Source organism: Triticum aestivum, chromosome 6B (genome assembly GCF_018294505.1).
Source record: "Triticum aestivum cultivar Chinese Spring chromosome 6B, IWGSC CS RefSeq v2.1, whole genome shotgun sequence".
Taxonomy (NCBI): domain Eukaryota; kingdom Viridiplantae; phylum Streptophyta; class Magnoliopsida; order Poales; family Poaceae; genus Triticum; species Triticum aestivum.
In genome coordinates, this window is record NC_057810.1 from 108,407,757 (window position 1) to 108,431,203 (window position 23,447).

Here is a 23,447-nt window from a genome sequence, read left to right on the forward strand (position 1 = left end):
TCTCCCTTTCTCTCCATCTCTCTCTCTCTCTCTCTCTCTCTCTCTCTCTTTGTGTGTGTGTGTGTGGGGGGGGGGTCTTTCTAGTTCGCATGCATATATACACCATCTATAGGTCTCTCTCGCACACTATGTATGATACTCTAGCTAGTCCAAGCTAGATATCTTGGGTGCACTCATCGTACGCACACAAATTCCTTGGCTCTTTGCCCGTAACTCTCTCACGCACCGCTATGTCGTCTCAGAGCTCTTCCCCCCTATCTCAAACTCTCCATCCACCTGGGTCACACATACACATGCATATCTCACTCGCACTCGATAGGCCCATCTAAAACTCTATCTCTCTCCCTCGTTCTCTCTCCATCTCACACGCACACACACACAATCTCATGCCCAGCTAGCCAAGTATGATGGTCTCTCACTCAATTGTAGGCACATGCAGTCCCCCTTCTATGTATATGACTAGCTAATCTTAGTCTCCATCACAAACATGTGCATGGTCTATCTCGATTTCCCTCGGGGCATCTTTCTATCGCGCATGCACTCCCTCGATCTCCCACCCATATAGTCCCCTCACGATCTCGAGGGGATCTCTTTATCACAAACACACCCTCTCTCCCTCCCCATGCATCCATGCCATCCATGTGTCCCTCTCGACCTTTTTTCCTTGTTGGCCAAACCTCTATTGGACATGTGCTACAGGGGTGTCTCTCTCCATTGCAAACAATCACACACTAGCTATCTTCGTGTATCTCCTCGCCTCGCTTTTCCATCTCGGAGATGCATGCGTGATATGTTCGCATAAGAAATGAAAAAACACACACTCTCTCTAATTTATCGTTTGTTGTCACTTTCTCTTTCACACACATACTCTTTTTGCACACTTACTCATTATCCTTCACATGCACTTGATCTGTCTCGACTGAGGCACTCTCCTCGGTCCATAGCATATAGATTTATTGAAAAGTCAAACATCACAAAGTTTGACCATGTACGTGGAGAAAAAGAATTACATCTAGTATGCAAACATATACCATTAGATTCACCATGAGATGTAGTTTTGTATGATGTATCTTTGGTACTGTAGATATAAATAACATTTGCGTAAACCTGATCAAAGTTTCCAAAGTTTGACTTCTAAAAAATTTACATGCACTGCATTATCGAGTGGATGGAATATCTCTTTCCCCCTCTCAGCTATCTGACGCACCGCTCAGCCTTATCGGGGCTCCTTAATCTCTCTCAAACTTTATTGGTCAGTTTGGTTCGTGACCTGACCCTCATGCCTTGATGGCCGGTACTGCCTGGTGTGGATGTGAGATGTAAAATATTTCTGCCTGGCCAGGCTTGTGTGGTGCTGAAGCGTTTGGTTCATGCCTGGGCCAGGCAAAGCATTAACGTCCCATCAATCAATCCATGCATCAATTATTTAATGCTAATATCCATCCATGTTGCTGTTAGACTTGTGGCCGCAGGACCAGGCACGACCAGGCATTCAAAATCGGTCACCTGGGCCAGGCTACTTGCAGTTCTGGAGTTCAGCCAGGCTAATTAAAGTGCAAGGGAACCCAGGCCAGGCGGGCTTTCTTTTTCACCGGGTAGCAACCAAACAAGCATGCATGAAATTAAGCCACAACCCCAGGCCAGGCAAAAGATGCTCAGGACGCAAGCCAAACTAGCCTTATATCTCCCTGGTTCACACATACACATGTCTCGCTCGCGCTATACATATAGACCCATCCAACACTCTCCGCCCTTGTTCTCTCTCCATGTGACCCGCACCCCCTAAGTACTGATACGTCTCCAACGTATCTATAATTTTTGATTGCTCCATGCTACTTTATCTACTGTTTTGGACTATATTTCGCTTTATTATACACTTTTATATTATTTTTGGGACTAATCTATTAACCAGAGGCCCAGCCTAGATTTGCTGTTTTATGCCTATTTTAGTGTTTCGAGGAAAAGGAATATCAGACGGAGTCAAAACGGAACGAAATCAACTGGAGAAGTTAATTTGGGAAGGAAACCAACCTGATGGGCTTGGAGTGCATGCCAGGGGAGTCCCGGGCTGCCCACGAGGGTGGAGGGCGCGCCCCCCTACCTCGTGAGCAACCCAGAGGTCCACCGACGTACCCCCTGCACCCATATATACCTACGTACGCTAAAACTTCCAGAACAGAAAATAGATCGGGAGTTCCGCCGCCGCAAGCCTCTGTAGCCACCAAAAACCAATCGGGACCCTGTTCCGGCACCCTGCCGGAGGGGGGGATCCCATCACCGGAGGCCATCTTCATCATCCCGGTGCTATCCATGACAAGGAGGGAGTAGTTCACCCTCGGGGCTGAGGGTATGTACCAGTAGCTATGTGTTTGATCTCTCTCTCTCTCTCTCTCTCTGTCTCGTGTTCTCTCTCGTTATTAGAGCATTGCCCAAATAAAAAAAGGAGAAAGGCCAAACAAAAGGCCCAAAAAAATAAAGTAAAAAGGGCAATGTTACTATCTCTTTTTCCACACTTGTGCTTCAAAGTAGCACCTTGTTCTTCATGTAGTGAGTCTCATATATTGTGCTTCAAACTAGCACCTTGTTTCTCATGTAGTGAGTGTCATGTGTTATCACTTTCATATACTAGTGGGAAATTTTCATTATAGAACTTGGCTTGTATATTCCTACGATGGGCTTCCTCGAATGCCCTAGGTCTTCATGAGCAAGCAAGTTGGATGCACACCCACTAGTTTTCTTTTGTTGAGCATTCATAGCTCTAGTGCATCTGTTGCATGGCAATCCCTACTCCTCATGTTGACATCAATTGATGGGTATCTCCATAGCCCATTTATTAGCCTCGTCAACGTGAGACTTTCTCCTTTTTTGTCTTCTCGACACAATCCCCATCATCATATTCTATTCCACCCATAGTGCTATATCCATGGCTCACGCTCATGTATTGCGTGAAGGTTGAAAAAGTTTGAGATTGTATAAGTATGAAACAATTGCTTGGCTTGTCACCGGGGGTATAGAAGTTGGGAACATATTTGTGTGACGAAAATGAAGCATAGCCTAACTATATGATTTTGTAGGGATGAACTTTCTTTTGCCATGTTATTTTGAGAAGACATGATTGCTTTGATTAGTATGCTTGAAGTATTATTATTTTTGTGTCAATATGATCTTTTGCCTTGAATCTTTCGGATCTGAATATTCATATCACAATTAAGAAGATTTACATTGAAATTATGCCAAAGTATCATCCGCATCAAATATTCTTTTTTATCATTTACGTACTCGAGGACGAGCAGGAATTAAGCTTGGGGATGCCTGATACGTCTCCAACGTATCTTTAATTTTTGATTGCTGCATGCTACTTTATCTACAGTTTTGGACTATATTGGGCTTTATTATCCACTTTTATATTATTTTTTGGACAAACCTATTAACCGGAGGCCCAGCCCAGATTTGCTGTTTTATGCCTATTTTAGTGTTTCAAGGAAAAGGAATATCAGACGGAGTCAAAACGGAACGAAATCAACTGGAGAAGTTAATTTTGGAAGGAAACCAACCTGATGGGCTTGGAGTGCACGCCAGGGGAGTCCCGGGCTGCCCACGAGGGTGGAGAGCGCCCCCTGGGCGCGCCCCCTACCTCATGAGCAACCCGGAGGTCCATCGATGTACCCCCTGCACCCATATATACCTACATACCCTAAAACTTCCAGAACAGAAAATAGATTGGGAGTTCCGCCGCCGCAAGCCTCTCTAGCCACCAAAAACCAATCGGGACCCTGTTCCGGCACCCTGCCGGAGGGGGATCCTATCATCGGAGGCCATCTTCATCATCCCGACGCTATCCATGACGAGGAGGGAGTAGTTCACCCTCGGGGCTGAGGGTATGTACCAGTAGCTATGTGTTTGATCTCTCTCTCTCTCTCTCTCTCTCTCTCGTGTTCTCTCTCGTGTTCCTCTATGGCACGATCTTGATGTATCCTGAGCTTTGATATTGTAGTTGGATCTTATGATGTTTCTCCCCCTCTACTCTCTTGTGATGAATTAAGTTTCCCCTTTGAAGTTATCTTATCGGATTGAGTCTTTTATGAACACTTGATGTATGTCTTGCCGTGATTATTTGTGGTGACAATGGTATATCATGTGCCACTTGATGTATGTTTTGGTGATCAACTTGCGGGTTTCGTGACACTTGGGAACCTATGCATAGAGGTTGACACACGTTCTTGACTCTCCGGTAGTAGCTTTGGGGCACTCTTTGAAGTACTTTTATGTTGGTTGGATGAATCTGAGATTGTGTGATGCATATCGCATAATCATGCCCACAGATACTTGAGGTGACAATGGAGTATCTAGGTGACATTAGGGTTTTGGTTGATTTGTGTCTTAAGGTGTCATTATAGTACAAACTCTTTTATAGATCGATCCGAAAGAATAGCTTTGTGGTGGTTTCGTACCCGACCATAATCTCTATGTTTGTTCTCCGCTATTAGTGTCTTTGGAGTGACTCTTTGTTGCATGTTGAGGGCTTTTCATATGTTCTATCTATGTTATTATTGTTGAGAGAACTTACACTAGTGAAAGTATGAACCCTAGGCCTTGTTTCCTACCATTGCAATACTGTTTACGCTCACTTTTACCGCTTGCTACCTTGCTGTTTTTATTATTTCAGATTTCAAAAACCTATATCTACCATCTATTTTGCACTTGTATCTTCATCTCTTCGCCGAACTAGTGCACCTATACAATTTACCATTGTATTGGGTGTGTTGGTGACACAAGAGACTCTTTGTTATTTGGTTGTAGGGTTGTTTGAGAGAGACCATCTTCATCCTACGCCTCCTACGGATTGATAAACCTTAGGTCATCCACTTGAGGGAAATTTGCTACTGTCCTACAAACCTGTGCACTTGCAGGCCCAACAACGTCTACAAGAAGAAGGTTGTGTAGTAGACATCAAGTACCATAATCCCTCACTCCATCATAGGCGCAAGCACTCCCCCCCTCCTAAGTATGATTATATCTTACTAGCCATCATGAACACACATATTGTCTCCTTCCATCCATACGTCTATCTCGATATCTCTCGGGGCATCTTCTATCACGCACACACCTTGTCACTCGATCTCCCACCCATGTAGTCCCATCACAATCTCCATGGGATCTCTCTATGACAAACATACACTCTCTCCTCCTCATGTCTGCATTTTCTCCGTACGTCTCTCTCGACCTCTCTCCCTTGTTTGTCAGACCCCTCTTGGCCATGTGCTAGGGGTCTTGCTCTCTCGGTTGCAAACAACCACACACTATCTCCTCACCTTGCCTCCGTTGTCGAAGATGCATGTGTGATATATTTGCATAAGACACGCACGCTTTTTCTCTACTTTTATCGTGTGTTGTCCATGTCTCTTTCACACACACACACACAAACTTTTCTCTCTCTCTCTCTCTCTCTCTCTCTCTCTAGTTAGGGACTCTGTCACATCCATAAGCATATGGATGTTTTGAAAAGTCAAACCTCAGAAAAGTTTGACCCGGTATATGTGGAGAAAAACATTTACATCTAGAACAATCATTAGATTCATCACAACATGTACTTACTTCATACTATCATTTATCTTTGGTATTGTAGATATAAGTATACACTTGGTCAAAGTTTCAAAAGTTTGACTTAAAAAAATGTTGGAACTACATTATCGAACGGAGGGAGTAGCTCTTTCTCTCTCTCTGCTATCTCTCATGGGCCTCCCCTCTCACTCGAAATCTCTATACCGACGGATTATACGCTCACTATGTCAGCGTATAGCTCCATATATTGTTTTTTTGACCGCTCAACCAATCCACATGCTGCCTTGTTAGCTCGTGTTATGTATCTTCGTGTGCTAGCCCATGTGGCAGTGGGTGAAAATAAGTAAACCAGAGGCCTATCTGACACACGTTGAAGTAAACAAAGTTAAAACCACTCGGGGTAGCACCCCGCACGCTAGTAAATTGAGGGCACATTGAGGACAAACTTCTTGCGCGCGAAGGACGCACTCGCACACAATTCACCACTGCATGGTGGGATGCACAGAAGGACGCACTCACGCACACCCAGCACACAACACACACCAGCACATGTGTACACCGGCGTCGCCGCCAGTTGACATGGACGGTGAGGCAGCCAACAAGCGGAGGCGGCTCGAGCCAAAATCGCATCCGAGGAGCCTGGACTTCACCCGCAGCCTCCTCGATGACATGCTGCTCGTCATCATCGGCCTCATCCCACCAAATCTTCCATGCGGACCGCCCTGCTCTCCCAGTGGTGGCGCCCCCTCTGGCGCTGTGTCCCCCTCAACCTCACCGTCGACAGCTGCCTCTACGACGGGGATTGCAAACGCATGGCCGTAGTCTCCAAGATCCTTTCATCGCACCCTGGGCCAGCCAGACGCCTTGACATCCGCATGTTCAGTACCAACTGCAAGGTCCAACACAAGTTCGAGGAGCTCAAGGAGCTCAACTTTGAAGCTGGATGATGTCGCTCTCCACCGCCGTCCGCGCTCCACCTCACGCCAACGTTGCGCCGCGCTAGCTTCAGCTCCTGCTATCTTCCCAAGATTAATGCCGCGCCCGCCCTTCTTCTCCATCAACTCAAGCAGCTCGATCCGTTCGACGTTGTCATCTCGAAGAAGGCTATGTAGCACCTGCTCCGCATCTGTACTGCGCTCGAGTACCTTCGTCTTGAGCAGACCCACGGGTTCATTAGCCTCCACATCGCCTCGACGAATCTCCGATGGATTTATGTGTCTTGTTGGCCCCGCAACAAGACATCAATTGGGAAGAGATCAGTCCAGCTATTCCATGTTATGGTCACTGCGAATGCGCCTTTCCTTGAGAGATTGCTTGTATCGGATCTAGAAGGTCCAACAAAAATCAGGGTCATTGACGTGCCGAAATTGACAGTGTTGGTGTACTCGTCTGCCAAATTCTCTGGACTCTTTATTGCATCCGTAATCGTTCAGGTACAACACTCATCTTCTTCTCCGTCTTCCTGAAATTCACATTTTTTAATTTTTCTTGATGTATTTACGACCGCCTTCCAGAAAATGATTCCCACAAGCTTGACCCAGTGCATGCGCGCAGTGAAGATCTTAGCACTAAAATCTATCGGCCCCAATCTGGATCAAGTTGTTGGATTCCTTACATGCTTTCTGTGAATGGAGAAGCTACTCATCAAGGTGAAACTTCTTTCCTATAAGTAAACGGTAATCACAACGTAGCTCAATTTTTTCTTAATTTTCCCAAATAACGATGACAAGTGTAGTGTTCAAAACTGCATCTACGCACTGCACCGAAAGAAATGTTTTTAGTATTTTTTTCTCACGTGATCACCTGCATCGTTTTTATGCTGTACTATTATAGTAGCCTAGGCTAGTCATAGTGGAAAGTAACTTAGACTACTCCAGTAACTCTATGGTTACCCTAAGAGCAAGTACTACCTCCGTCCTGGTTTACTCTTCCAATTTTGTAGTATCAAAATTTGACCATAGATTTAACTAACAAAATGTTAATGCATGTCACTAATAACTATATCATTGGATTCGTATTTGAACATAATTTCAAATGGTGTAATTTTTAGTGACATGCATTGGCATTTTCTTAGGTAAATCTATGGTCAAAATTTTATACTAAATAGGAGGTAGTATTCCCTCCGTCCCAAAATTCTCGTCTTACATTTGTTTAGATACGGATGTATCTAACACTATAATGTAACTAGATACATCCGTATTTAGACAAATTTAAGACAAGAATTTTGGGGCGGAGGGAGTACAAAAGTGGGCTGTGTAGGCCAAAACATGTGACAAATTCACTTGTGATGCATTTGGCATTGATGCCCCTCCATTGCTCACCTGGTGCCCCAATCTGGATCACCTACTTTGCTTCGGTGCCAAATTAACTCACACAATGAAAAAACACTGTGTGGGAGAGAGAGAGAAGACTGAGGCAATAAAAAAACACTTGTTTTGGACAGTGAGAGGCTGGTGTAGTTGGTTTGATTGATTTGTTTATACATGTGGGTCTGTGTGCATAGCGGTGCCAATTCTCTCACATCGTGAGAGCGGTGCCAAAATCTTTTGATTTGACATGGATGCGTATTATGTGGCATACTTTTGCAAAATATGGCATCGGCCACATAGTGGAAGGCAACAAATGCCCAAGCTCTTCATGTGCTCCTAGTTAAATGAGAGGAAACAGAAAGAGAGAGAGAGAGGGCGTGAAAAAATATCACTAGCCAACCAACCTTATCGTATGAGCGAATGATATTGGTACCTCTTGATGACACAACAATTTTATGCAGCCATCTGCTCTAATATGTTCTCTTCTTTTAAGATAAAAAAGACCCAAAAGTGAAAAATGTGCTGCACTATAACAATCTCATCGAATGCCTTGATCTCCATCTTACAGAAATTGATTTGATCGACTACCGAGGCAGCACATCTGAGATTAAATTGGCCAGGTTCTTTGTTCTGGAGGCAAGTGTGCTCAAGGTAATGAGGTTTGGCATTCTGTGGAGCAATAATGAATGGCGTGCTGATCACCGCAAGCGTCTAAGCCTAAATGACAAAGTCTCCGCAGAAGCTGAATTTGTTTTTGAAACATCAAGTGGCCAGAGACTCGAAAACTTATTTGCCCATTAGTGACTTGTTAGGGCGGTGGATTTTAGTTTGTACGATAATGCTGCATCCACCTAAAGTAACGAAAGTTCTTACGTAAACTTCCTAGTAATTACCTCTTCAAAAGTGCAACATTACTCCTAACATTTGTAATATCAGTTTGAAACTTGTAATATTTCCGTGTCCTATTCCTGTGTTTTCAAAATCCTGCAAATCAAACAGGTCCTGAGTTGGTGATGATGTTGTGCCTCCCATCTAGGTCTGACACATACAAATCAAGCTTCTCCATTTTTGCAAAAAGATGCCCGCACTTGTTCCCTATTTACAAACAATTCCTTGTCTCTCACAATCAGCCTTATCTCCTCCCCACCTCATCTAGAAGGCCGTGGAAAAATCTGGCACGATGGCCGCTGCCGGAGCCGTCCACCCCCAATCTTGGTGTTCTGTGCAATGCACGGGCATCTACGCACGGGAAATTATGTCGAACATGGATAGTTGTAAGCATGATAGCTCTACAGCCATGATGATAGTGACTGCAGACGGTGAGGCTGACTATGGTATGCCGAACACGGCGCCTATACTCAGGTGTCATCTCCGGCGCAGGGTCTTGTCACTTCACTGCGAGGAGCAGCAGGTAATAATTTGACCAATGGGTAGTACAGTGCTAGTACTCTTACTACTACATTGGTAGTACTACTACTAGTACTAGTAGCACCACCGTCTGGATTTAGGAGTACTGCCACGTCCATCTGGATTTTAGTATATGACTAGCAATATCTAGTAATGCATGTCACAAAAAATGTACTACTCCCTCTGTAAATAAATACATGGTGTTTTATTACTATAGGCGAGAGAACTTAATGTTTTTTTGCTAACCATAGTACTAATAGGATTACATGCACTGAACTAAACACTGCATGTCATGTTTGGTAGTCTCAAGTCATTGAAAGCATGCATGGCCCACATCTCTCATTGGTTGATATGTCACGAAATAAGAAACAAGGGAGGGAGTTAATGCACCGTGCCTAAGTGTTTTGGGATTATTTGGTTTTCATAAGGTGACTTACACAACATTTTTGTTTACATGCATTAAGATTTTATTAGTTAAATCAAAGGTCAAAACTTGGTGCAAAATGCAAAGGGGACCGATAAACTAGTAAACATCAAACTTCTCTCGTTTGGCCCCAACTAGAGGTCCGGTGAGATGACTATACTGCATTGGCACGGAGGGGGACGCAGCTTCATTGACTTACGACAACTGCCTTTGGGTGAATGACACATGGGCCCAGGGGGTGGCTGGCCCACCTATCATACAGCCAAAGGCAGATGCAGTAGAGGGCCGAGGAGTAGTACGAAATCCTACGCACCTACGCACGCTAAGCAAGGGCAAGAGTGATCACTCGAATTGCAAGATCAATTGACTAGAAGCTAAGCTAGACCCATGGAGGCGATGAGCGCAAGCATCAGCCGGCTGTGCCAGATGATCCATGACGCTGGCCTGCGGCTCGGCACTGTGGAATGTCTTCAGGTAGTATTGCTTGAGGCCGCCAGGGCGAGGGGCCGCTTGGACGACAGCTTCCTCTCCTTGTTAGACGAGGTCCTCGTTGGTTTCCTCAACAAGTTCACCGTCGTCAAGAAGCTCATGGACGACTTTGACGTAAGCCTCCAGCCGACGCGTCCAGGCTCTCGATGCCCACCACCCTCAATGGCCACTATGGTGAAAACCTCTTCGATGCACTGGTGGCCCTGCGACTGCCCGCCGTCGTGCCGGAGAATGTCCACCTCAAGGTCGCGCTCGCCGCGCAGCGCCTGGCGTAGCAAGACACCATCGGCATAATCACCCACGTCTACGCGCAAATCATCCACAAGGACTACTACATGCAAGAGGAGGACGATAGGACGCTGGCCTTCTTGGACCACAGGGCAACCTTGGACGGCACTGTTCAAAAGCACGTTGAGCTCGCCGCCAACGCCGCTGCTCCTCACACGTCGGTTGGTGACCGGGCGCACTAGGGCGTGAGGATGTCGTTGATGGATCCGTATGTATTTTTATCTTTTCGTCAAATCCATGTAGTAGTAATGATACTACAGTAATTATTTTATCTTTCGCATCAACTTCATAATTTTCCTACATACTCCATGCATGAACGGCGCCAGAACCAAACTTCTCATTACTCTAGGAAAAATCATTATTTTCTATCTATCGGTCGCGCCATGGAGTTCAAAAGGAAAAGCCTGATGTGTTCGCGTCGAACCCCCACACGGTTGGTCTGGCACGCCGCTCAAGTGGGAATGCGTGCGGTGTTGCATTTTCAGTTACAAGTGGGACCGTAGTTGAGCAAACCGACTATCGGCAAACCCCCACCCCGCCCACCGCGCGATGGCTAAGAAAACAGGAGGGAGAAGAGATGGCTGTAGCATGGACTCCAAAAAATTGGTGTCGGATGGGACTCGTGTGGATGGCATGTGCCGTACTGCTAGACGTGCCGTACTGCTAGACGTGAATGCTAGTTATGCCCCATGCCACCCCACTATATCGAGCCTATATCGAGGTACGTAGAACAAATTTACTACAGTCCGTGCTCAACCCTCCTCTATCTCTCTTCTCAGCCAGCCAGCGGACGGGCGGAGCCTATTGTCTGTTTGCTCACATGCGGTCCCACATGTCAGTGAAAACGCAAGCGGACCCACTGAACCTGCACATCTTTCACCTCGACGTGCTAGTGATGAAAAACGAATCCAATAAAGATATTCGGTGGCCGCTTTTGGAGTTACTCAAGAGTAGTAAGATTCTATTTACAATTTAACCCAAGATGCACATCTCGTGGCTTCAACTACCACTCTATTTTCTTTCATGACACGACCTGGATGCTGGATGTCCCACGTGTCGGCAAAGGGAGGAAGAACCCGACCAAATCTTCGGTTGTGCTCTCGGATTAGACTAGTTGTGCTAACTTAAAAATTTTATTGTGTACTCCCTCCGTTCCAAAATACTTGACTTCCATTTGTCCAAAAATGGATGTACCTATATACTAAAACATGTCTAGATACATATATATTTTGACAAATAGAAGGCATGTATTGTGTAACGGAGGGAGTAGAATGGATGCAAGTTTTTGTATTGGGAAGAAGAGTACATCCATATATTGAGAGAGCAAAATTTAGTAGATGTTCTATCACTTTTAGCTAGCACAAAGGCTAGAGATGAGATTAGTGCACTTGTTGATACTCCTACTAGAATAGAGGCTAGACATGAGACTAGATGCGAGGAAGCAACATCTACTTATTTACACTCGAAGAAGAAAGAAGCATGCAAGATCGAGCCTCCGCAGATTAACAATGAATGCCTCGAGGAGGCACTAATCCAAGTTACAGGAGTAGTAAAATGTATTCTTGTGGTTCTTGTTTTCTTTGGTCTTGCTTTTCTAGTCAAAATTATCATTGGAGTTCGTGCAAAACAGAGGTCCGTTTGGGGTCGTGCATTGGAGTTGGCCTTACAAGTGGGACCACAGTTAAGGAAACCGACTATCGGCAAACCCCCACCTCGCCTGCCGCGTGATGGCTGAAGTTAGAGAAACGATGAGGTTGAAGAGATTGCTCTAGCACGGACTCCAAGAAATAATATATTGTCATATGGATGTTGTGGTGGTGGCGTGTGCCGTACTCCTGGACGTGAATGCTTGTTCTGGCCCATGCCACCCTACTACTCCTACTACTTACTCCTACTATATAGTACTAGTATCGAGGATTCGAGGTGCTGGTTACATACATCGAACACATTAACATATGGCTACAGTAAAAACACCCGCCCGACGCGCGAAGCATGTGAAACAAGTACAAATAGTGTACTACTATTGTTGATTCGCCTCATCCGATAACCTGTTGCAATGCACGTACAATTATGTATTCGGAAAATATTTTTTTGCCTCGTTGCACCACTCACTCAGAGAAGCGACTCGAAAGCCATTCATAAATTTAGTAAGTTTATCACAGGCATATCATTTTATTACATACAACGGGTCATCAACCCACATCGACAACGAGGATACATTATAAATACTAAAGTTTTCACCACACAACAAATAACAAGCAATGAGATGAACTTCAACTCAACCATTCCTCGGCGTTGGAAATGCTTGCTTTGAACCACAAGTGATTCTCTGGGATGGGCCATCCATTGTCGATCTGGAGACCAACGCAGGACTGATCATCCAGGCTAAAGCGGCCTACTATATCAGTACCAGGGAAGGGAACCACCCAAATGTCTGAGGTATAGACACAGTTGCTTCTCATAAATGGTAGTAACATTGTGTCAACAACAGTTGGATCGCCTTTCACCATCATTGGATAGTTTTGTCCAAGGAAGAGCGAGTTTTCTCCAAGACTATCAATTCTGTACCAGGGAGAAGGAGTTGGCGCTAGCACACTAGTATCCATCCCGAATATCATGCAACGGGTGTTGGAATAGGTCCAGAGAGTGCGACCATGGGAGACTACACCTGCTTCCTTAGCAGTAACATCATCAGTGGGCTGTATACACACAAGAAGAGGTGATCCATCGGAATTAGTTGCCAGGCACCAAAGAGTATATGGGCGCTGCTAGTCCTCATGCTCGTGATCATCACCATCGTCATCTCCCCCTTGGTTATAAAAAATTTCAAGTATAGGTGGTGGAAGGTTCACAGGACCTTGGAAACACAAGAAGAAGGTTAATTAGTAAACGGAAACTTGCTAACCCGCATGCATGTGGATGAAACAATTATAATTACAGTGGAAGATAAATGTACCGAAACTACAAGGATACTATGCAAAAATAGTGCCACGAGTGGTGGCAGCAAACACAAGGCCCTCGTATTGAATTGCATCACAGTACTCATCCATGTACAGAAACTGGTTTTTGAGCAATATCCATCGAGTCAAACCACGAAGGACGACAATAAGCTTGTCGAAGATAGCAACAACTTCATAGTTGTTGTAATTCCAAGAGCGGTTGGGAACTCGACAAATTGCTATCTTTCATAGAAGACAGTCACCATGATCATATTTGAACGTGTGTACAATACCGGTGTGCTCAACCTCTGGGCAGTCTGCTGAGATTTTTGGAAGTGGAACCCAGTCACGAGTGTACACATTCACAAGTTCCCACTCGCAGTTTGACCCAATGTAAACAACCCAATCTCCATTTGCACCTGCCCAAGCCTTGCCCTCAAGCGGTGGCATCTTAACATCATGCGTATCATTATTAAGCAGCATCAACTTGCACAGGGCGAGGCTTCCATCGTGCCGGCTCCAGTCATCAGGGTCACGATGAAGAAGATAGGGGAGATCAAACCGCTCCTTGACTCTTGGGTTCCTTGTAATGATGTTATTAGTTGAGTCGAGAATGGGCTTGAACGAACCTGCCATGCTAGCCGAGGCGATGACGTCGCACCGATCAATGAGTTCCTCCACCATGTCATCTTTCAGATCCGGGCAAGAATAACGGGGTTGTTTCCGGCTTGTTCCCTCCATGGAGAAGACGATCGAACAATGGCAGAAGAAAGGGTGAAGGGCTAAAGGAAAATGGAGGAGGGAGAGGAAGAGCATGCGACAGTAGTTCCAAATCGAGAGGGAAAGGCGAATAGTCGATGGATGATTGCTAGTTTGCCACGGTTCACGAAGAGGCGCCCCTGCCTACACGTCCGTTCGGAAATACTCCTACTACTCGTTGTCATCTCACTGATATGTTGGAACAGGACCACATGTCAACGAAACATGGTGTGTAATTTCTCGTGCAAAATGCGATCTGGCCGCGTTGGCCCGAGGTGCCACATTAGTTATCGACCTTTTTTTTAATGGCGTGCTGTTCAGTTTTGAAGCATGACTAACTCGTACTTTACATAGAGAAAATATAAACTACTCTACCACTACTCCACCTCCAGTACTAGTAGTATAAAAGAGATATATAGGCTGGAGCTTCAGCGCTTTCTTACCAAGGGCTGCCCACTTGCTTCTCACACTACCACCCTCTCTCCAGATCTAAAAAAGACGGCCCCTCTCGCCCTCCTCACCGGTGGTCACATATCTGCTGGGGAAGAAAAGGACATGCAGCATTGACGCACTCGTCGTTGGCGAGCGAGGTCACGCACTGACGACAAGGCCGTCCTCTCAGACCTAGCGCCCGCGCGGGATGGCCTCCGTCCCCAAGCTCGCTGTCGTAGTGTGTGCGGAGGACGACGACCATGAACGAAGCCACTTCCCGCCGACCCTCAGGTATGCTACCTCTTTTCGAACCATACCCTTGTTCTATTGCCTCATCTGCCACGTCGTTGCATGTGGATCTTTTTCCACTCCACCATCTTCCCAATTTGCTATCCTCTGCTCTGCTGGCCACGTAGACGAAAACCATAATTTGCACTATTAAAGGAAACCCTACTTCATGTAGTCTAATCCATGTCTGGGTTGAATAAGGAAAGGAAGGGAGACTGTACTATCCAAGAGAGTAGGCATCGAACCCGCATCTAGGTTGAAAAGGAAAAAAATCAGTAGCTAAGGAACGAGTCTCATGTCTCTTGGTTGAAGAAGGGTAGAAAGGCATGACAACACAATAGAGAATGACCAGGTCGATCGGTTTGTTGTCCTCACATAGGAAAAAGGTGGCTAAAGAGAACAAAAATGGGACGTAATCCACATATGCTGCCTGGATATTTGTTGCTCTGGGCAACCATACCTCCCTCACCACTCTGCGCCCGTGGAGGTACATCGTACTGGTGCGCCCACTATCCAAATGGGCCTCCCATGCTCTTATTGCCACTTTTTTTGCTGTTAGTATTACACCAACAGTCAAGTCAAGCAATGCTACTGCTAAAGTGATGCCACATTTAACTAATGTCGCTCTCAATCTAATGCCACCGATAAATTTAAGCAATGCCATTTAATGTCACTGGATTATTTCAGGGTTAGCTGTTGATTGTGGATGTATTAAAGATTTTTCAGCTAAGGCATTCTAATGCTGTTGCATAGCCAGTATACCAACGATGAAACTTGTTACTACCTTCAGATTTTTGCACTGTTAATTCTTATAGATTACATGCCTCACTTTCATGAGATAAGTTAATTTTTTTGTACAGTGTCACCAAAATGCCAAGGCGTTGATGTCATTTTATTTTGGTTAAACTGCATAGACAATTATGAAGAGAAGAGGAAAGGTCAAGAGTGGGCACCTCCTCCTCCGGCTGTTCTCTTGATTCGTTTGATCAAGTTTTTATGTTTGATCGATTATCAAGATTGGGATAGCAATTTTTAAGGTCCCCTCGAGTTCGAAATGATATTTACCTTGGAGGTACATGGTTTGCAATTTTTTTATACTGTCATTAGTTAATAATGCTAGTTACCTTCAGACTTTTGTATTTGGTTTAATGCTCATGCACAGCTAGTATACCAATGCATTTTGTATTGTTAATTGTTATAGAAACCTTCCAGTGCTAGATTTTATTGAAATCTATTCAGTAAAACCATTGTACTGTACCCTGTAATAAATTAACTACTCTACTGTTGCGCTAGCTGCTGGATTAGTGTATATTTGTAGTATTCGAATGGTGTCGCATTAGCGTATGGACATAAATAAAGTGTGGCAAGCTTCCCAGATATGTGCTCAAGAAAACTACTACCTGTTGTTCTAAATACTAGACGCTTGGGTACTTTAAATTGAACCGCGAAAACGTCTTATATTAAGGAACAGAGGGTGTAGAGTTCACTCAAATTATCCCTGTAAAGCTATTCACACCTTTGTTAAAATTAATGTTCATTATGTTATCGGAGGAGGTCTGTATGTTTGTCTCTAATGCCTGTCGACTACATACCTGACATCATGATGTAATGTTAAGTCATTTCCTTTTGTACAGTGTCACTGAATTGTCAAGGCGGTGATGACATTTTATTTTAGTAGGACTGCACAAAATTTGCTTAAAAGAAGAGGAAAGGTCAGGAATGGCTCAGTTTTTCAGATAAAAACTATGTATGCCTTCCTGACATCAGCCGTTGTTGCTTTATTTATTCCTTCAAACAGGTTGTTAGAAACAGTCTTGCTACCGTTTCCCATTAAGAAATTGGAATGCTTATATTTACTAGCTGCCTGATACTTGTGCAGACAGAGATGTCTGCCCATTGCTATTTGGCAAACAAACAAAGTGTCCACTATTTTGGTTGAACTGCACAAGAGAATAGTATAATCACTGCATGCAGTGCCATTTGAAAATAGACACAAAGATTGGATAGTCACTTCATGGACTGCAGCAAAGTAGTACTGTACTATTTACTGGCCAACACTTGGTGCTTCATTGCTTTGGTCTGATTATACAATGGGCAGCATTTTTCCTAAGTTAAAGTTTGTATTCCAAAAATAGTCTCGCGGTGTGATCGAGAGAAGACCAAATCATATTGCAGTGGATGTTCCTCCATCATGTGTGGTTCATTCTCATGGTTCCAGCTGTTGGTGAAACCACTTATGTTTGCAAGAGGAATTGTAGACTTCACAAACAAATTTGTCTTTCAGTCTGTACTGAATGTTGGCCAAGAGAAGCATCCATGTTAGTAGGAAGAACACATGTTTTTTATAGATCTTTGCTTTTGGAGCTACATATTTGTATATGATGTGTGAATCATTGAGATGCATTAAGATGTTGATCTTATGTATGGGAATCGTACTAGTTAGTTTTAGTTGCGACGCAAGATCCGAAGTGGCCGATCTTTGCTTTTGGAGCTACATATTTGTATATGATCTATGAATCATTGAGATGCATTAACAGTTACTTATTTCTGTTTGCTTAGTGTTTACAAGTTACTGATCGATCACTAGCTAGCCTACAAATGTGCTCCTGGCAGTTTTATTTGCGCCGCAAGATGCGAAGTGGCAGTTTTTTGAATAAAAATGCCTACCTCTAAAGAAACTGACAAGCTACACTATCGATCCTACACGGATAAAAATGCCTACCTCTGAAGAAACTAACAAGCTACAGTATCGATCCTACATGGATAAATAGCGGATCACGCACGTACTACCTCCTTTCCGGTTTGCAGGGCTCAATTCAAGAAATGACCTACTCGATCCTACACGAATAAATAGCAGATCACACACGTACTAGTACCTCCTTTCCGGTTTGCAGGGCTTAATTCAAACCTCTCACCAACCAAGGTAGTCCCTCCTTCCGGGTTTATTAGTCCCGTGAGCAAAGCAGCAAGACCAAGGCATGGCAATAATTAACGGATGCAGAAGTTTAAGCCTAATTAATTCCAGCAATTTAAGTGGCTGCATGCGTGCCCTCGGCTGCGACTCGTTGCATGCTGCTTCGCGTACTGCCTGCAAACGATTCTGAGTGCCAGCATGCAGTTGGCCGTAATTAAGGCAGCTAATTGATGCGAAAAAGATACGCTTGAATTGTTGCGGGATTTTTAAATCCGTGGAATCATTATTGACAATGAGGGAGATGATTCGAGTGCACTCGTTTGACCGCCATGCCGGCGTGCGACCCAGATGGGACGGGACAACATAGTCATAATTTTAGTTTCTCTAGTTTTCTATGGCAAGCTGGCGTGTTAAGCCATTATGCATTGAATTCCGATGACCATCGCACTACATTTCCCCTATAAGTACCGTTTCCCGGCCTTCTCTGGTGCCACCATGACCCAACTCGCCATATCCTCATAAGCCCCCACCGGCCCGACGTCACTCGCCACATCCGCCATGCCCCCACCCGTCCACGGTAGGCGACGCCGGAGACGGTCGCCGCCGGAACTAGTGTTCGGTTTTTCAACGGAAGGCAGGTGGACGGAGGAGGCATTCTATCTGTCTTTAGATGGAAATGCGGAGATCGAGGAGTTGTTGGAGTGCGACCACATGGCAGATAAGCAGGAGTTGTTGGAGCGCGACCGCCTGGTGGAGGAGCAGCGTATCACCGATTTGCGCTGCCAGCGGGACATGGAGCAACAACGCACCGACGCTCTGAGTCACGAGCAGAGCGCCTGCAACTGGGCCGACTACATGGAGGACGGCCCCCAGCAAATAGCCCTGGAGGCTGTCGGGTACGCACGCGTTCGTGACGCCGATTTTTACTACCTGCTCGTCAAGTGGGTTTCCCGCTTGGAAGCCGAAGCTTCAGTGGACCACGACGGCATGAAAAGGGCCAACGTGCGCGAGCAACGCGCCCTATCGCACCTCTTGCAAGTCCGAGGCGAGGCGCAGGACGCCGGTGCTGGCGTTTAGCGTGTACCACAGATGGCGGCCGGCATCGTCTAGTTAGCTAAGAGTAAGTTAATACTTGTATGCTACTAGAGTATTAGTGCGAGTAGATAGTTAACTTGGCTATGATGGTTATCAACGTGGAAGTTCAGTACTCTATATGTGGATCAGACATGTTACTTTGCTCTGAATGTTGAACTTTCCGTTTGAACATATGGGATGGGCTGTTATTTTTTTAAATGGGTTGTATTTGTACTCCACGGGTTTAGAGGCTGACTTGTGGGCCTAGCAAGTTGACGCATACACAATCAGGAGATGATTGTACGTGGAGAGGATGACAGCAGGGACCCGCCAAGGTCATGGCAGTACGCAAGACAGTGCCTCCTTATTTCAAGCCAATAAAAAAATGGCTCCTCCTAGTGGATTTCTGACATCCGGGTCCCATGCCATTGTCAACATAGTCAATAAACAAGAGAATTGCACAACGAGCGGCTGACACCTGGGACCCAGTAGCTCGCCCAGTTATTTTTGTTTTGGGTTAATTTGATAAATGCCACTCCAAATCTGGTGTATCCAAGAAATGCCACCGCAATTTCCAAACTTTGAAAAATGCCATTTCATGCCATTTCTAGTGGCGTTTTTCAAAGTTTGCAAACTGCAGTGGTGTTTTTCAAAGTTTGCAAAAATTGAAGTGGCATTTTTCAAAGTTTGGAAATTGCAGTGGCATTTTTATCTATTGCCATAATTGGAGTGGCATTTATCTAATTTGTTTTTGAGACGGAAGCAGGGTGTCAACTGGGCTGTGCAGGACACTCTGGCATGTCTAGACAACCTTTTCTTTTATGTTTACCATAGACCAGCCCAGTAGTTTTTTTTTTCTGAAAATGGCTAGCCCCATTTTTTTGTGATTTGTCAAGTAAGTCGCTTTATCAGGCCTGTAGGGCTGCAAATCTTTCAAGACGAGGAGAGCTTCATTCGGCTGGCCGAGAAAATGGCCTATCAGTAATGAGAAATGGGCTATACATTTTTTAAAACACATCAAACCGGCAATTAGTTTCAAATATCTTTTTTTCATTTCGAGATTTTAAATTGCATTGATTTTTATGCGTGGAAAATTTATTGGATTTTACATTGATATACATTTATTTATAAAATCAGTCTGAATGTGACTGGAAATTTCGGGATTAAAAACAGTTCAGACCGCACCGACATATGCAAAATTTTGTATAATTTTTGAACCATGGCCACAATATGGGCTGTAATGCTAACAAAAAGAGTATGGGCTCCAAAAAAACACGTAAGAATTAGCAAATGGGCTGTAAATTATTAGAAATAATGGCAGATGGGATGTATGCTGTTGTCCACAGATTTGAGGCTTTCCATAGATGGCTTGTATACTGTTGGATGTCCATCCAACGACCGTCGTGCTTCTTCAATGTCTTCTCTTCCTGCTCTAGCCGCTCAAACAAGCACCGGCGGGACTGCCTGCTCCCTTCTCCCAACAGCCGGCTGTGCTGCCGCGCAGGCCTCACCGCCCCACCGTACTCCCATCGATGGCCTAGCCATCCCTCTACTCACCCACAGTACCACACCTGCTGTTATTCTCTCGTGACGGCAGACGAACCAGTAAACCCTCGTACAGTCGTACTCCCCTCTGTGTGGGAAACAACTGCCGAGTCTTCCCTGCCTCCGCGTCGTTCCCTTCCTAGGCCTCGCCGTCGTCCACCGCCCTGGTGCTCTCGGTGTGGCGTGGTCAACGTGGTCAACAACCGACATGCATCTGAAGTGGACTGTACATGGAGAGGCTGATAGCTGGGTCCACGGCCGCACGCAAGGAAATTCCTCCTTATTACGCGCAAAATAATGATTCCTCCACCTGACATCTGAGACCCACCGAAAGGGCCTTTGTATTTCACAAAAAAAACTTTACCGCCGCTGATAGCTTGGACCCACTAGCTATATCTTCACACGCAAGGAAGTGCCTCCTTATTACGCACAAAAAAAATGAATACTCCCCCTGCTAGTTGGGACCCATATAGTGGGCCTACTAAGTTGACGAGGACGAAGGGCTTTGTCAACTTAGTCAATATGCACGATTCTAGCTCGACTAACTGTATGATGTCCATCCAACGGCCGTAGTGCTTCTTCAACCTCTGGTCTTCTTGCTCCAGCCGCCCAAAGTAGCGCCGGTCGTGCCGCCTGCTCCTGCCAACCGTGGCCGGCTGTGCTGCCGTGGAGGCCTCACCGCCCCATACTACTCCCACCGCTGGCCAGGCCATCCCTCCACTCCACTCACCCACACCCCCTGTTATTCTGCGGTGACGACAACGCAGCCGAACCAGTGAACCCTCGTACTCCTCTCTGATTTCTACTACACAATCTTCTTCTTGTAGACGTTGTTGGGCCTGCAAGTGCACAGGTTTGTAGGACAGTAGCAAATTTCCCTCAAGTGGATGACCTAAGGTTTATCAATCCGTAGGAGGCGTAGGATGAAGATGGTCTCACTCAAGCAACCCTGCAACCGAATAACAAAGAGTCTCTTGTGTCCCCAACACACCCAATACAATGGTAAATTGTATAGGTGCACTGGTTCGGCAAAGAGATGGTGATACAAGTGCAAAATAGATAGTAGATAAAGGTATTTGTAATCTGAAATTATAAAAACAGCAAGGTAACAAGTGGTAAAAGTGAGCGTAAACGGTATTGCAATGGTAGGAAACAAGGCCTAGGGTTCATACTTTCACTAGTTCAAGTTCTCTCAACAATAATAACATAGATAGATCATATAACAAGCCCTCAACATGCAACAAAGAGTCACTCCAAAGCCACTAATAGCGGAGAACAAACGTAGAGATTATTGTAGGGTACGAAACCACCTCAAAGTTATTCTTTCGGATTGATCTATTAAAGAGTTCGTACTAGAATAACACCTTAAGACACAAATCAACCAAAACCCTAATGTCACCTAGATACTCCATTGTCACCTCAAGTATCCGTGGGCATGATTATACGATATGCATCACACAATCTCAGATTCATCCAACCAACACAAAGTACATCAAAGAGTGCCCCAAAGTTTCTACCGGAGAGTCAAGAACGTGTGCCAACCCCTATGCATAGGTTCATGGGTGGAACCTGCAAGTTGGTCGTCAAAACATACATGAAGATGCATATGATATCCCATTGTCACCACAGATAAGCACGGCAAGACATACATCAAGTGTTCTCATTAAAGACTCAATCCGATAAGATAACTTCAAAGGGGAAACTCAATTCATCACAAGAGAGTATAGGGGGAGAAACATCATAAGATCCAACTACAATAGGAAAGCTCGGGATACATCAAGATCGTGCCATAGAGGGAACACAAGAGAGAACACGAGGGAGGGAGAGAGAGAGAGAGAGATCAAACACATAGCTACTGGTACATACCCTCAGCCTCGAGGGTGAACTACTCCCTCCTCGTCATGGAGAGCGCCAGGATGATGAAGATGGCCACCGGTGAAAGATCCCCTCTCCGGCAGGGTGCCGGAACGGGCTCCCGAGCGGTTTTTGGTGGCTACAGAGGCTTGCGGCGGCGGACCTCCCGATCTATCTTGGTATATGATGGTCTTAGGGTACGTAGGTTTATATAGGCGAAGGAAGTCGGTCGGGAGGTGCTTGAGGGGTCCACGAGATAGGGGGCCGCGCCCTGTGGGGGGGGGGGCTATCTCCTGGGCTCCTTGAGGGTCTTCTAACTTGATCTCCAAGCCTCCAGGATGATAATCTTCCAAAAATCACATTGCCGAAGGTTTCATTCCGTTTGGACTCCGTTTGATATTCCTTTTCTTCGAAATACTAAAACAGGCAATAAAACAACAATATGGACTAGGCCTCCGGTTAATAGGTTAGTCCAAAAAGTAATATAAAAGTGTATAATAAAGCCCATAATCATTCAAAACAGATAATAATATAGCATGAATGCTTCATAAATTATAGATACATTGGAGACGTATCAGCATCCCCAAGCTTAATTCCTACTCATCCTCGAGTAGGTAAATGATAAAGAAAGAATTTATGAAGTGTGAATGCTAGAAGGTGCACAAGTTTGATCAATGATAATTTCAATCACCTTTACTAGCATCATTATATGTCATAATAGTAGTTCATCTCATAAAACTTTTCATAATCAAGTAACAAGCAATTCACATGTTAAATCATAGACCATAAACTTTCTTTAAAGCTAGCAAACTTCATTCTTAGTCATCAAAACAATTGCAATTCATCTTACTTTCAGGAGGAGTCTATGTTAGAGCTTTAATTTAGCAAACTTCACATACTCAACTATCATATAGTCTTCTACAATTGCTAACACTCACGCAATACTTGTGGTTATGAAGTTTTAATCAGACACAGAGAAAGATTGGGGCTTATAATGTTGCCTCCAAACATATTCACCTTTGGGTGATATCAACAATAATAGTTCATGCTAACGTACATCCAATTGGATATATATATCAGGATCACCCCAACACAAAGTGCTTGCCAAAGGATAAAATGAAAAAAAAGGAAAGGTGAAGATCACCTTGACTCTGCATAAAGTA